This window comes from Corythoichthys intestinalis, chromosome 15 (genome assembly GCF_030265065.1).
Source record: "Corythoichthys intestinalis isolate RoL2023-P3 chromosome 15, ASM3026506v1, whole genome shotgun sequence".
NCBI classification, from domain to species: Eukaryota; Metazoa; Chordata; class Actinopteri; order Syngnathiformes; family Syngnathidae; genus Corythoichthys; species Corythoichthys intestinalis.
Window position 1 is genome coordinate 24,903,485 of NC_080409.1, and position 13,845 is coordinate 24,917,329.

General features: G+C 40.1%; 1 protein-coding gene across 8 annotated transcripts in view; it reads right to left on the reverse strand.

Annotated features, from left to right (window-relative positions):
• ralgapa1 (Ral GTPase activating protein catalytic subunit alpha 1) overlaps positions 1 to 13,845 on the reverse strand; it is a 148,181-nt gene that overhangs the window by 26,745 nt on the left and 107,591 nt on the right. The window lies entirely within an intron of this gene.

Sequence of the window (13,845 nt, forward strand, 5' to 3'; positions counted from 1 at the left end):
ACTCACCATTTTGAAAACTTAAGATCTCATATGTCTCCTGAATAGTCTGACCAATTTTGAAGACGATCCAACTATTTTCTTCAGCGACAAGGTCTCAAATGTAAATCGATAAAATTTCACATTTGATCCAAAATTTCCGGCTTCCTGTTGGGTTTGGAATATTGGTGCAAGAGACTTTTTGGAGCAGTTTTACACAATGTATCGACTCACCAAATTTCATCATTCTACGTTGAAAAAACCTAATAGGACAGGCCTTTTTGAAAATTTCAAGGGGGCGCCACTGAGCGATTTTGTTAAATTTTTTTGTAGATTATCAAAATTTACGCAAAGTTGCATGTATGTGCAAATTTTGGTGAGTTTTCGTGCATGTTCAGGCCTCCAAACGTAAACTCCAACTGTGAACCGAAAAAATTTCACATTTGATCCAAAATATCCGATTTCCTGTCAGATTTGGAATATGGGTGCAAGAGGCTTTTTTGAACAGTTAGGCATAAGGTATCTACTCCCCAAATTTCATCGCTCTACATTGAAAACCTGAGAGGAAAGGCCTTTTTGAAAATTTTAAGGGTCAAGGGGGCGCCACTGAGCCATTTTTTGAAATTTTTTCAAAACGACGCTAGATTATCAAATTTTACGCGAATCTGCACGTATGTGCAAATTTTGGTGACTTTTCGTGCATGTTCAGGCCTCCAAATTGGCCATTTTCATTTGCCATGAAGAAAGAAGAATAATAATAATAATAATAACTAGGCCTGCAAGCAGGACTGAACGGGCCCTCGCAATCTAGCGCAACTCGGACGTCACGCAACTCGGACTGTGTGCAGGTCAGGGTGGTGGCAGATCCTCCTCTCTAATCATCTCATTAGAACCTAACATGCTCGAAAGTCGCCTATTTACATTCCCACACCCAAGAGATAAAAACCCCTATTGGAGAGAGTACTACAAAAAAGGAGCCACTACTGAGCTGTGCAGCCAAGCCCTTATTCAAAACCAAAATTAATCTTCTAACTGGGCCAATTCGACCAAGTGTGCCAACTATTGTGGCTCTATAAGCTCCCTGAGTCTCTGAAAAAAAATATTTCCTTTAAATGGCGAACAAAGGGTCGTCACGGCAACAGACAGAGACACGTGGACATGGGCCGTAAAAAAGTATTTTAATAGGTCTTGAAACTACAATGACCAACATGAAAAGAACTGGACATGTTTTGGAAAAACGAGTGACTTTCTATCGCCACTAGTTGGCGCTGTAGGGTTGATGCAAATGACCCCTACAAGGCCCTTCAGGGTATGACTCTCAACAAGCACGGGAAGTTTGGCGCAGATATCTTGTATATCTGCCGAGTTATGACTGTTCAAAGTTTTTGGAGAGAAAAATTGTTGACAGTCATTTTCACTTTCCTGTTTGGACCCCTCCGCTTCAACGAAACTTCAATATTTTTCATCAGGCACCTGAAGACAGGTCTTAAGGTTTCCCTTATACAGGTTTGAGGTAGATTGATTTTTTCCCTTTAGAGGAGGAGTGTGTCCCGTAAAAAAGGGCATTTCCTGTTCCCACTAGGAGGCGCCAGGCACAAATGGTAAATTTTCAATCCAGTCCTGCTCAGGCTGGTATACCTCACACACATGCCAGATTTAAAATAGATTGAACGTTGTATGAGGGAGTTATCAGTCATTTTCCGAATTCGGTGTTTTGGCGAAAAAATGGAAGAATTTGGCGCCCCGCCCAGGTCAGGCCCGTGAATGAAAACACACCATTTTTATAACTTAAGATTTCATATGCCTCATGAACAGTCTCACCAATTTTGAGAATGATCAAACTAATTCCCTAGGTGCCAAGCTGTAAAATGTGCACACTGTAAATCGATAAAAAGTTCACATTCAATCCAAAATACCTGATTTCCTGTAGGATTTGGAATGTGTGTGCAAGAGACTTTTTGGAGCAGTTTTGCACAAAGTTTTGACTCTCCAAATTTCATCACTCAATGTTAGAAAAACCTAAATGGAGAGGCCTTTTTGAAAATTTCAAGGGGGCGCCACTGAGCCATTTTGTTAAATTGTTTCGTAACGTTGCAAGATTATCGAACGTTATCCAAAGCCGCATGTATGTGCAAATTTTGGTGAGTTTTTATGCATATTCAAGCCTCCAAATGTAAACTCTTACTGTGAACCCATGAAAATTTCACATTCGATCCAAAATACCCGATTTCCTGTTGGATTTGGAATATGGGTGCAAGAGACTTTTTGGAGCAGTTTTGCATAAGGTATCTACTCCCCAAATTTCCTTGCTCTATGTTGAAAAAACCCAATAGGAAAGGCCTTTTTTAAAACTTCTTTCTGTCGCCACTAGTTGGCACTGTAGAGTTGATGCAAATGACCCCTACAAGAACCTTCAGGGTATGACTCTCAACAAACACGGAAAGTTTGGCGCACATATGTTGCATATCTGCCGAGTTATGACTGTTCAAAATTTTTGGCGAGACAAATTGTTGACGGTCATTTTCACTTCCAGTTTGGACCTCTCCGCTTCAACGAAACCTCAATATTTTTCATCAGGGACCTGAACACATGTCTTGAGGCTCCCCTGAAACAGGTTTGAGGTCAATAGATTTTTTTCCCTTGGAGGAGGAGCCTGTCTCGTAAAGAAGGCCATTTCCTGTTCCCACTAGGGGGCGCCAAGCCTAATGGGTAATATTTCAATGCAGTCGTGTTCAGGCTGGGATATCTCATATACTTGCTAGAAATGAAAAAGATTGAACGTTGTATCACGGATTTTTTAATCATTTTCTGAATTTGGTGTTTTGCCCAAAAATGGCCGACTTTGGGACCACGCCCAGGTCAGACCCTTGGATAAAAACTCACCATTTTGAAAACTTAAGATCTCATATGTCTCCTGAATAGTCTGACCAATTTTGAAGACGATCCAACTACTTTCTTCAGCGACAAGGTCTCAAATGTAAATCGATAAAATTTCACATTTGATCCAAAATTTCCGGCTTCCTGTTGGGTTTGGAATATGGGTGCAAGAGACTTTTTGGAGCAGCTTTGCACAATGTATCGACTCACCAAATTTCATTGTTCTACGTTGAAAAAACCTAATAGGAAAGGCCTTTTTGAAAATTTCAAGGGGGCGCCACTGAGCCATTTTGTTAATTTTTTTTGTAGATTATCAAAATTTACGCAAAGTTGCATGTATGTGCAAATTTTGGTGAGTTTTCGTGCATGTTCAGGCCTCCAAATGTAAACTCCAACTGTGAACCGATAAAAATTTCACATTTGATCCAAAATATCCGATTTCCTGTTGGATTTGGAATATGGGTGCAAGAGGCTTTTTTGAACAGTTAGGCATAAGGTATCTACTCCCCAAATTTCATTGCTCTACGTTGAAAACCTGAGAGGAGAGGCCTTTTTGAAAATTTTAAGGGTCAAGGGGGCGCCACTGAGCCATTTTTTGACATTTTTTCAAAACGACACAAGATTATCGAATTTTACGCAAAGCCGCACGTATGTGCAAATTTTGGTGACTTTTCGTGCATGTTCAGGCCTCCAAATTGGCCATTTTCATTTGCCCTGAAAAAAGAATAATAATAATAATAATAACTAGCGCAACTCGGACGTCACGCAACTCGGACTGTGTGCAGGTCAGGGCGGTGGCAGATCCTCCTCTCTAATCAGCTCATTAGAACCTAACATGCTCGAAAGTCGCCTATTTACATTCCCACACCCAAGAGATAAAAACCCCTATTGGAGAGAGTACTACAAAAAAGGAGCCACTACTGAGCTGTGCAGCCAAGCCCTTATTCAAAACTAAAATTAATCTTCTAACTGGGCCAATTCGACCAAGTGTGCCAACTATTGTGGCTCTATAAGCTGCCTGAGTCTCTGAAAAAAAATATTTCCTTTAAATGGCGAACAAAGGGTCGTCACGGCAACAGACAGAGACACGTGGACATGGGCCGTAAAAAAGTATTTTAATAGGTCTTGAAACTACAATGACCAACCTGAAAAGAACTGGACATGTATTGGAAAAACGAGTGACTTTCTATTGCCACTAGTTGGCGCTGTAGGGTTGATGCAAATGACCCCTACAAGGCCCTTCAGGGTATGACTCTCAACAAGCACGGGAAGTTTGGCGCAGATATGTTGTATATCTGCCGAGTTATGACTGTTCAAAGTTTTTGGAGAGAAAAATTGTTGACAGTCATTTTCACTTTCCTGTTTGGACCCCTCCGCTTCAACGAAACTTCAATATTTTTCATCAGGCACCTGAAGACAGGTCTTAAGGCTTCCCTTTTGCAGGTTTGAGGTAGATTGATTTTTTTCCCTTTAGAGGAGGAGTGTGTCCCGTAAAAAAGGGCATTTCCTGTTCCCACTAGGAGGCGCCAGGCACAAATGGTAAATTTTCAATCCAGTCCTGCTCAGGCTAGTATACCTCACACACATGCCAGATTTAAAATAGATTGAACGTTGTATGAGGGAGTTATCAGTCATTTTCCGAATTCGGTGTTTTGGCGAAAAAATGGCCGACTTTGGCACCCCGCCCAGGTCAGGCCCGTGAATGAAAACACACCATTTTGATAAATTAAGATTTCATATGCCTCATGAACAGGCTCGCCAATTTTGAGAATGATCAAACTAATTCCCTAGGTGCCAAGGTGTAAAATGTGCACACTGTAAATCGATAAAAATTTCACATTCAATCAAAAATACCCGATTTCCTGTTGGGTTTGGAATAAGCATGCAAGAGACTTTTTGGAGCAGTTTTGTACAAGGTATTGACTCTCCGAATTTCATCCCTCTACGTTGAAAAAACCTAAATGGAGAGGCCTTTTTGAAAATTTCAAGGGGGCGCCAGTGAGCCATTTTGTTACATTTTTTTGTAACATTGCAAGATTATCGAACGTTATCCAAAGCCGCATGTATGTGCAAATTTTGGTGAGTTTTTATGCATATTCAAGCCTCCAAATGTAAACTCTTACTGTGAACCCATGAAAATTTCACATTCGATCCAAAATACCCGATTTCCTGTTGGATTTGGAATATGGGTGCAAGAGACTTTTTGGAGCAGTTTTGCATAAGGTATCTACTCCCCAAATTTCCTTGCTCTATGTTGAAAAAACCCAATAGGAAAGGCCTTTTTTAAAACTTCTTTCTGTCGCCACTAGTTGGCACTGTAGAGTTGATGCAAATGACCCCTACAAGAACCTTCAGGGTATGACTCTCAACAAACACGGAAAGTTTGGCGCAGATATGTTGCATATCTGCCGAGTTATGACTGTTCAAAGTTTTTGGCGAGACAAATTGTTGACGGTCATTTTCACTTCCAGTTTGGACCTCTCCGCTTCAACGAAACCTCAATATTTTTCATCAGGGACCTGAACACATGTCTTGAGGCTCCCCTGAAACAGGTTTGAGGTCAATAGATTTTTTTCCCTTGGAGGAGGAGCCTGTCTCGTAAAGAAGGCCATTTCCTGTTTCCACTAGGGGGCGCCAGGCCTAATGGGTAATATTTCAATGCAGTCGTGTTCAGGCTGGGATATCTCATATACATGCTAGAAATGAAAAAGATTGAACGTTGTATCACCGAGTTTTTAATCATATTCTGAATTTGGTATTTTGCCCAAAAATGGCCGACTTTGGGACCACGCCCAGGTCAGACCCTTGAGTTAAAACTCACCATTTTGAAAACTTAAGATCTCATATGTCTCCTGAATAGTCTGACCAATTTTGAAGACGATCCAACTATTTTCTTCAGCGACAAGGTCTCAAATGTAAATCGATAAAATTTCACATTTGATCCAAAATTTCCGGCTTCCTGTTGGGTTTGGAATATTGGTGCAAGAGACTTTTTGGAGCAGTTTTACACAATGTATCGACTCACCAAATTTCATCATTCTACGTTGAAAAAACCTAATAGGACAGGCCTTTTTGAAAATTTCAAGGGGGCGCCACTGAGCGATTTTGTTAAATTTTTTTGTAGATTATCAAAATTTACGCAAAGTTGCATGTATGTGCAAATTTTGGTGAGTTTTCGTGCATGTTCAGGCCTCCAAACGTAAACTCCAACTGTGAACCGAAAAAATTTCACATTTGATCCAAAATATCCGATTTCCTGTCAGATTTGGAATATGGGTGCAAGAGGCTTTTTTGAACAGTTAGGCATAAGGTATCTACTCCCCAAATTTCATCGCTCTACGTTGAAAACCTGAGAGGAAAGGCCTTTTTGAAAATTTTAAGGGTCAAGGGGGCGCCACTGAGCCATTTTTTGAAATTTTTTCAAAACGACGCTAGATTATCAAATTTTACGCGAATCTGCACGTATGTGCAAATTTTGGTGACTTTTCGTGCATGTTCAGGCCTCCAAATTGGCCATTTTCATTTGCCATGAAGAAAGAAGAATAATAATAATAATAATAATAATAATAATAATAATAATAATCCTTTGCATTACAATAGGGCCTTCGCACGCCTAGTGCTCGGGCCCTAATAATAATCCTTTGCATTACAATAGGGCCTTCGCACGCCTAGTGCTCGGGCCCTAATAATCCTTTGCATTACAATAGGGCCTTCGCACGCCTAGTGCTCGGGCCCTAAATAGTCCTTGTCATCAGTCGTCCATGTACAGTAAATGGGTTTCCCGTATGAATCCTTTCCAAAAAAAAAAAAAAAAAAAAGGGGGGGGAGAATGCGTATTCGCAGCCATACAGAAAGGCAAACCATTCTACAAACAATTTATCACCTGAATTATAGCCGTCAGCCATGGACTGAAAAGGCAGCGCAGGGACTCGGCAGACAGCAGAGTAAATGGAACCCGGGACTTCAACTGTCCATCTATTAGAGATAACCTCATTGATAGAATGACATTTACGCTCTTGTCCTCAGTCCGAGTCATACATCCAACAATAATGACATCCAGGCGCAAGCGTCGCGTCAACACACACTCACATCTGCCTATAGTATTACCATTTACTTTCCCGGCTCCAATAACAAATGATTTTCAGTGAGAGCAAGTGTGTGTGTGTGCGCGCGCACTGCTAAACATGATGAGATCCATTGTGATCAGGAAAATGTGGCTATGTAAGTGCATGTGTCCCAATTTGAATGTAGAAGGGGGCAGGCCAATGAATCTTTAGAATGAAATCTGCGTCTGTACTTCAGTGTGAGATAGTGAATGGCCAGTGAGCCATTTACAATAGCGCCCATGGGTTTTCTATTGGGTTAGAGAGACAGTCTAAGGCCCTCAAAAGGAGAGGGATTCAGGTCTAATGGTAACTGATCCAGTTAGAGACAATGATCATAACAATAACATGGCTCCTTCAAAGTAGAGAGCTGGGGGAAAGGAGTAAACAAAAAGAATTGGGGGGTGAATAGAAAAGCATTAAAAGAGAAACTAGCAGTAGGCAGTAGCATAGATTATATTGTGATTTACATGAGAAAGTCAAAATGGAAGTTTATTACTTTGGGTTTTGACTTCCAGTCAGGTGACAAACTTTTTCACAAAATGGATACCATAATTTTCCACTATAAGGCTGACTATAAGCCGCTACCCACCAAATTTGACACGAAAACGCTATTTGTTCATAGAAAAGCCGCACTGGACTATCAGCTGCAGCTGTCCTTACAGTATGATGGGATATTTACACCACAAGATATTAACCGGTAACACTTTATTTGACAGCGGCATCATAAAACTGTCATAAGGACATATGAACCACCATGAAGCTTTGAACCAATTGGCTGCAAAGCTTCATTGCTTCAAAAAGCTTCATTTGGTCATCATTGCTCCCTTGGGGGTGACAGTCAACCTCTGCTGCCACCTGCTGTCAACACTGATGTTGTCCAACATGCCTCCTAGCATGCATTGCAGCGCTACAGATATAAATAACAATCAAAATTCATGTTCTGTGCTAAATATTTCTTCAGTTACTGTTCCAGTTATTTCATTGATTACTAGTTATGGTATTTGGTACCACTTCATTTGACCGTGGCACCATAAGACTGTCATTGGAGTCCAGACAATTGTAATTATAATATGACACTGTCATGAGCATGAACTCATTTGCTCCCAAAAACGTATAAATACAATCTATTTTTAATTGTTTCAGTGTCCCAAAGACGTATACATACGTCATTTACATTTTTTTTTTCCCAAAAGAGACATCTCTTGGTTGTGATTCAATTTAGCTCCAAAGCACAAAGCTGAAAATCCATTTTAAAGCAATAAAACTGGCCACTGGAGGGCAGTAGCGCATTTGGTAAGACCCGCAAACCTAATGAACGGCAACGAAAGGCCAAGCCACAAAACCGGGGCGCCGGCGGAAGACAACTGAATAGATGCCAGGCGACGGACGACCGCACAGAACAACCGGTAGGACACCCCGGATGCCAGGCGCTGGAAGACCGAGCAGAACGACCGGGACCACTAGATGCTGTTGAGTCCGTGCTGCTTGCGAGAGGAACCCGCAGAGACTAAAAAAAAAATTCATCTTTTTGAGACAGGCAACGATGAGGCAAAAGTTTAACCGGCTGTCGCGGCCACAATAGCGTCATCTTTCAGTTAGTTATGTGTAAATAAACTGTTACTTTGCTATCAAAATCTCTATTTGTGTTGTTGTTTCTGTTATTTAATAAAAGGAAAACATTATTCAAATGTTTGGGATGTAACTAAAGCAAAAAATAGCTGTGTTAAAGTCAAAGTTATGTTTGAAATGTATGCTTTCACAAAAAGCTCAATTTCTCCGTTTTTTCATCAGTAATTGGAAAGTTGCTCAAACTAAGCTATTTTCTAATGCTGATTTCTAAAGAATGGAAAAAGATATTAACTTACTTTTTTCTGCTGAAAGAAGAGAGTCTAACCTTTCTTTTGGTTGGTTCAATGTTTATATAGCAATAGAACAGAATTTTCTGTGGGCCTTGCAAAATCAGTCATAATCCAGTAAAACGGCCGGGAGCGAAGGGCATTGCTCTGGTGAAAATGGCTGGGAGTCAATGAGTTAATGAATGCTTATAACAGATGTCATTTAGTGTTATCCGGCAAATTAGCTCACTTTTTGAATGGATGTAAAACATCCGAGCTGGACATCAACGGAGTTAGTGACATAATTTGTCGGATGACACCTAATGACATCTGTCATAAGCATTCAGTAATGCCTATGATAGTGTCATGTCACAATAATGAAGGTCTTATGATGTCGCTGTCAAATAAAGTGTTACCTATTAACCCAAATAAATCAACAAATAAGCCGCAGTATTCAAAGTGAAGGAAAAAAGTAACACGTTAACACATATATATGGTCAGTTTTGCAATGCCATTTCTGCACGACTTTGATGGTAATTCAGGATATTTTTGCATTTTTCTTGTTAACTCATTGGCTGCCATTGACGGCACTAGACGTCCAATCTATTTGAAGAGGGAGGGATGGCAGCGAATGAACGTTCGTTCATTCGCTGCCATCCCTCCCACTTCAAATGGATTGGATGTCTACTAGTGATAAACTCACATGATTGGATGCCCATCATCGTCTATTATTGAAGTTTTGCCTTGTGACTAGAGTTGTGCAAATGGCACCTTATATAATAACGAAGCATTTCTGCTGTGACTCTCCACAACAAAGTTATTCCTGGGAGGTAAGAAGTGCAAGATAGTGAGATGATGAGCTGGGAATAGCTGTGCTCATTTGGTGCGCAGAAAGGATGAAGACAAGAGAAGTGAAAATCCATAGGCAAAGAGGAGAGATCGAAGGGCGGCGGACCGGCGGTGAAACAACACGAGTGATATAACCGTGTGAATTCTGCGCTTGAATGCCGTGTGAGTGTATATGACTGAGGAGAGCAGCAGTCACACTGTGGTATGTGATTTTACCACCTGCCTTTTCCCACTTCCCGCATCACACGTGTGTACACAAGGGTGAGATGTGTAAACGCAAAGAAACAAATACTGTACAAACAGTACCACAGTTAGGTACATTAAATTGCTACCAAACTTGTCAAATCTGCCTCCTATTTATTTAATCAAACCTTTACTTACAGTGCTGGCCAAAAGAAACGGCACCCCTGCAATTCTGTCAGATAATGCTCAATTTCACCCAGAAAATGATTGCAATTACAAATGCTTTAATAGTAATTTCTTCATTTATTTGAAAAAAAAAAAAATTATAATGAAAAAACACAAAAGAAAATGGAAAAAAAATAATAAATCATGGTCGTTTTACGCAAAACTACAAAAATAGGCCGGACAAAAGTATTGGCACCCTTTGAAAAAATCATGGGATGCTTCGCTAATTTGTGTAATTAACAGCACCTGTTACTTACCTGTGGCACATAACAGCTGGTGGCAAAAACTAAATTACACTTCCAGCCAGTTAAAATAAACTAAAGTTGACTCAACCTCTGTCCTGTGTCCTTGTGTCTACCAAATTGAGCATGGAGAAAAGAAAGAAGACCAAAGAACTGTCTGAGGACTTGAGAAGCAAAATTGTGAGGAAGCATGGGGAATCTCAAGGCTACAAGTCCATCTCCAAAGACCTGAATCTTCCTTTGTCTACCGTGCGCAGTGTCATCAATCAGTGTAAAGCCCATGGCACTCTGGCTAACCTCCTTAACAGCACCTGTTACTTACCTGTGGCACATAACAGCTGGTGGCAAAAACTAAATCACACTTAAAGCCAGTTAAAATGGACTAAAGTTGACTCAACCTCTGCCCTGTGTCCTTGTGTCTACCAAATTGAGCATGAAGAAAAGAAAAAAGACCAAAGAACTGTCTGAGGACTTGAGAAGCAAAATTGTGAGGAAGCATGGGGAATCTCAAGGCTACAAGTCCATCTCCAAAGACCTGAATCTTCCTGTGTCTACAGTGCGCAATGTCTTCAATAAGTGTAAAGCCCATGGCACTGTGGCTAACCTCCCTAAATGTGGACAGAAAAAAAAAACTGATGAGAGATTTCAACGAAAGATTGTGCGGATGGTGGATAAAGAACCTCCAATAACATCCAAACAAGTTCAAGCTGCCTTGCAGTCCAAGGTTACAACAGTGTCAACCCGTACTATCCGTCGGCGTCTGAATCTAAAGGGACTATATAGTAGGATACCCAGAAAGACCCCACTTCTGACCCAGAGACATAAAAAAGCCAGGCTGGAGTTTGACAAAACTTACCTAAGAAAGCCAAAAAACGTTTTGGAGAATGTTCTTTGGTCAGATGAGTCAAAAGTAGAGCTTTTTGGGAAAAGGCATCAACATAACAGTTTACAGGAAAAAAAAAAGTAGGCCTTCAAAGAAAAGAACACGGTCCCCACAGTCAAACACGGTGTAAGTTCCCTGATGTTTTGGGGTGGCTTTGCTGCCACTGGCACAGGACTGCTTGACTGTGTGTATGGCATTATGAAGTCTGAAGACTACCAACAAATTTTGCAGCATAATGTAGGGCCCAGTGTGAGAAAGCTGGGTCCCCCTCAGAAGTAACGGGTCTTCCAGCAGGACAATTACCCAAAACACACTTCAAAAAGCACTAGAAAATGGTTTGAGAGAAAGCACTGGAGACCTCTAAAGTGGCCAGCAATGAGTCCAGACCTTAATCCCATAGAACACCTGTGAAAAGATCTGAAAATGGCAGTTTGGAGAAGGCACCCTTAAATCTTAGAGACCTGAGCAGTTGGCCAAAGTAGAATGGTCTAAAATTTCAGCAGAGCATTGTTAGAAACTCACTGATGGATATCTGAAGCGGTTGTTAACGGTTATTTTGTCTAAAGGTTGTGCTACCAAGTATTAGGCTGAGGGTGCCACATACTTTTGTCCAGTTCATTTTTGGAGTTTTGTGTAAAATGATAATGATTTAATTTTTTAAAAAATTCTCTTTTGTGTTTTTTCATTGCAAGCAAAATAAATGAAGATATTACTACCAAAGCATTTCTAATTGCAATCATTTTTCTGGGAGAAATTGAGCAATATCTGAAAGAATTGCAGGGGTGCCAATACTTTTGGCCAGCACTGTAATAAATATGGCTTCAGTTGAAACAGGAATTCATATAAAGTTTATTAAGAGGCATTCTTTCTTACGGTCTCACATGAAAAAGTACTCAATATTGTTGTAGAAATACTAGAGAAATAAAAATCACAAATTTGGGGAATCCCAAGTAACTCAAAACAAAATTCCATGTCAGAGAGTGAGTGTTAAGAGTGTTGTTTTTAAATATATATCACATGCAAGGTGTAAAATGCATATTATAAATTGGTGACAGATCCGATCCTGTGATCGGAAATCAAGCCCAATCGTGTCATTTTAAGAGGATCGGAATGGGGTGAAAAAGATTGGGTTTCAAAAATGTACATACTTTAATTTTTTTCAACAAACAGCAGAAGCACTTCCGGTGGGTGGGAGAAAGTTTAGTACCTGCCACGAGTATCTTAACGGTAAGACAGTAGTATGCAAGAGTCTACTGTACAGTATGTAAAATCATACATTATAATGTCCTTTTTTCCCCCTTAATACATTGCTGAGGTCCCGCTACTCCAAAAGATCAATTGACTTGTAGTCAAGTGCAAAAAATATCCATTCATATTTAATTATTTTACTTTGTCCACACAAAATCATTGCTAACTAATACTTTGTGAATGCATTTTTTTTTAAATGTTCAAGATAAAAATCTCATGATCATCATTTCAATTTCAAATATTGTGTATAGAGGCATATTACAAACACTTTACTTTTGTTGAAGCTAACCCTAAATAAAACATTCATAAAAACAATTCCCTTCGCATACTAACAATTAAAAAAAAGTTATACTGCCCATCATAAGATTATAAATCCATTAAAAAAAAAAGAATAGGCCAGGATATGATCACTTTAAAACATCTCTTAGCAACCAAGCCACACTTATTCTGCCCAAATAACAGTCATAACTATAAAATAGAGCATAATTGAATTTAAGAAGTCCCTTTTAAGGCATTAGTCGAAAAACATCTCGTTTCCACAGGAGAAGACAGGAAGGAGGGACGATGATGGGAGAGAGAAAAAGTTGAGCAAAGAAACCTGAAAGGATAGAAGAGAGTGCGGAGGGTAAAATGCTGCTTTTGTGTTGTCAGAAACTCATTTTCTTCGGCGAGGTTTCCATGAGCGCAAAGAGTGACAATTCCGTGTCTATCCATTTTACCCCTTTTCTTTCCCTCTCTCTCCTGTGGTGAAGCTCATTGTGGTAGTGTTGGAGTCCTGTGATCACTTGCGACAGAGTGAGAGTGGAGGCGAGCAGGCCAAAGAGAGGGCTTGTTAGCACATTAGGAGCTGGCCCACCACTGCAGGGTGCAAGTGTGCGTGCTTAGGTGTGTGTGTGATGTGTATGTCGGAGTAGGAGTGTGGTCACACATGCATTGTGCTGTGTCAATAGTTACTGGTCGTAATATCTTGCTTAATCATTAAACCAATGTGATGAGTTTTGATGGCAATTTACTGAGATTTAAATCTGATTTTCCCTGCATTTGTTTGACAATGTGAAGTTTAAATGTCCAGGTCAGAGTTGAGGTAAAATGGGGAAAAAATTTTGTCACCGAAAATAATTGAATCAATATAGTTGTCCTCTGTGAGAGAGAGAACTTTAATCACATCTTTCGTTTTATATTACGAACACTTCCTGCAAGTTTGATAATAATAAACTTTTCAAAGCATGTCCACCTATTCACTCCTCTCACCGGGAGTTGAATGACAAGATTCTCAATATAACACAGATGTTTGATACCTGATTGGACCAATACAGTTCCGATATAATGAATTACTGAGAAACTAAAGATCGAAGACCGAAAAGGCAAAAATAAATAAATGGAAATTAAAAATGCCCCCCCCCCCCCTTTTTGTTTTTTCC